General features: G+C 51.4%; 1 pseudogene; it reads right to left on the bottom strand.

The window, feature by feature from the left end:
- The window catches only part of LOC125521749, a 2,169-nt pseudogene extending 328 nt beyond the window's left edge, over positions 1-1,841 (bottom strand).
- Positions 1,842-2,415: the final 574 nt, after the last annotated feature.

The following is a 2,415-nucleotide window of genomic DNA, read 5'->3' as shown; positions in this document are numbered from 1 at the left end:
TGACAATCGTTCGGACTTGGTAAAGGTTGTCGCAGCACCTGTAGTAGGACAGAGGACTTATCGCGATGCCCGCGGACCAATTTACTATGTCTCTGTCGCTGACGTTGGTCAAAGAGCCACGTGGATTGGCCTGGGTCTTCTTCGGCTAATGAGACCTCGATCCCGAAGCCTTCGGAGTATCTTTTTGATAGGGCGCCTCTATCTGTATGGGGAATTCGCTGCTGAAAGATCCCGCCCAGTGTCCCCTTCCTTCCCCCGCCGCCTTCCGACCAAAGGGAGTATACAATTTCTTCTTCAGGACACTCATGCCCGATCGTGAGACTGCCTGTTGAACGCCTGATGGCACCTTGCTCTGACCTGAGCTATGCAACAACGAGATCCCCCTCGATCTTTGCCGGATGTGCTTGACGGTCCCCCATAATACGCTAACTTGGGGACTTTTTAGTCCATCTTTTCCAAGAGTCTCCGCTAGTTGAACCGCGTCCAGTAGACGACCTCTTCCGCTCATCCCCTTCGTCAGCTCTTTGATAGGGATACTATAACCTAGGTCCCTAAACTTGGAATGGATGGCGGAGCGTAGGTGGCAGGCAGTTATATGGATACGGTGCTTTACCCGTAGACGCTTCTCCAGCTCTCGCAAGAATTGTATGGGAGTCGTCCTCGGGGGGACTTCCCGAATGACCGTACCGGGGAATTCTACCGTACTCCGTGCAGCTATGGTTGTTGATCCTGCGGAGCCTACCCAAAGGTTCAGACCGGATTGTAGGAAGTGGGTGATACGTTTTTGTATTTCTATGAGAAGAGAATACGGCCCACGATTCCCAGTAGTAAGTCAGTCGGCATATCGCGCGTAACCAAATCCTTATTAATAAGGAATGGCTTTTAAAGGGGGCCAGCTTACGGGCCAGGCCTCTCTCTGACCTGATAACTAGTATCGCCTCCCCGCCCAGCTCTATCAGCAGGCCCCTTCTTTTGCAATACTTAAGAAGGTCTCTCATGGCCAAATTCTTATTAAAGCCTTCTCTACCATTGAATTCGGCCTTCGGGGTCAACCCAGCGGCTTCTATGAGGAAGGCGGCGCAAAGGAGGCTCGAGGGCTTGTTAAGGAAGGCGGCTAGGGCCGCTGAAGGGGGGAAAACGAAAGGCGTTTTCTGGTCTCCCCTTCGCCTGGGGGTGCTTGTGGGGGGGGTGTGCCACGACGAAACAAGGGAATGAAAGGTCGCTTTGCGTTGGATGCTCTTTACCCTCCCCACTATGAGGGCTCTGTTGTCTTGGGGAGCGTTGAAGCTTGCTTCTTTTCCATACTTTTCTTGGTCATCAATACGACGACCTATTCTTAATAGAACCGATCTTATTTTCACTACAAGAGGAATTTCGTGCTTCTGCCGGATCCTCCCTATCTCCTGATCGAGCTTGTGTAGGTAGATATTGCCTGGTAGGGCCGATAGTAGTACACTGTTTGGGATGGAGTCAGGGCCCTTCTCACCCCCTACGAGTCGTCCGGCGGAAAACTTTTTCTGAGTGGGGTAAAAGAACTTGGAATCGTCGATCTCTTCCTTCAAGATTGAGATGAATCGATGTCGGTCGATGGTGTGAAAACACTTCCTGATGTCGAATTCCAAAAACCAGCGAGAGGTTCCCCACTCTTCTTTGATCCGTCTGAGGGCCGAGTGGCAGCCTCGACCCGAGCGGAAGTGCGATGTGTCTGGAAACTCGGGATCGTAAATGGATTCGGGTACCATTCTGATCGCCTCTTTCATGATCTTTTCTATGGGTAGAACTACTGTGAGCGGTCTAAACTTCGACCCTTCTTTCTTTCTTCATTTAAAAAAGGGGGAGCAAAGCCTATTTTTTGCTCCCTCAATTGATAGATCAGGGCCCCTCCTGCCGGCCCGAACGAAAGCTCTTTAAGGAAGTAGTCCCATCACTCTCGGGCCCGGCACCAACCAAGAGGAGGCGGGGCTCTCTCCAATCATTCCGAAGAGCCGAGATCTCGTAAAGGAAAAATTAGCTAGCTCAGCAGGTTTGGACCCGGGTGAATCAGTTCAGTGAAGGAAGGGAGCCTAAACTTAAGGCTTTTCCAAGCCTTGCCGATAGGCGCCTCATGGCTCGCTCAGTTCGCGTTGCGGAGTTCTTAGATCAGGTAGATCTGGAAGAGTCTCGCTCATAAAGGAAGAGTAGGCGCTAGCGCGGCTCGCTTCGCTTTTCGACGCGGAGCTCGCTGCTGTCTTTTTAGCTTCAAAACTACAGGGCGTGCGTTAGCACTACGGCTTTTCAGCCTCCCTTTGCTGGTTCCGAACTATCACTGATCCCAGAGATCAACCTTCAAACCTTTTTCTTTGAATCTCAGGAAGGCTTTCTCGGGGAGAAAGCTGGTTGGGGAACTGCTAAACGACCTAAAAGAAAAAGAGGAGA

This window comes from Triticum urartu, chromosome 7, assembly GCF_003073215.2.
Source record: "Triticum urartu cultivar G1812 chromosome 7, Tu2.1, whole genome shotgun sequence".
In the NCBI taxonomy this organism is placed as follows: domain Eukaryota; kingdom Viridiplantae; phylum Streptophyta; class Magnoliopsida; order Poales; family Poaceae; genus Triticum; species Triticum urartu.
Note: the sequence above shows the minus strand (reverse complement) of the source record. Positions and strands in the feature narration are given on the sequence as shown.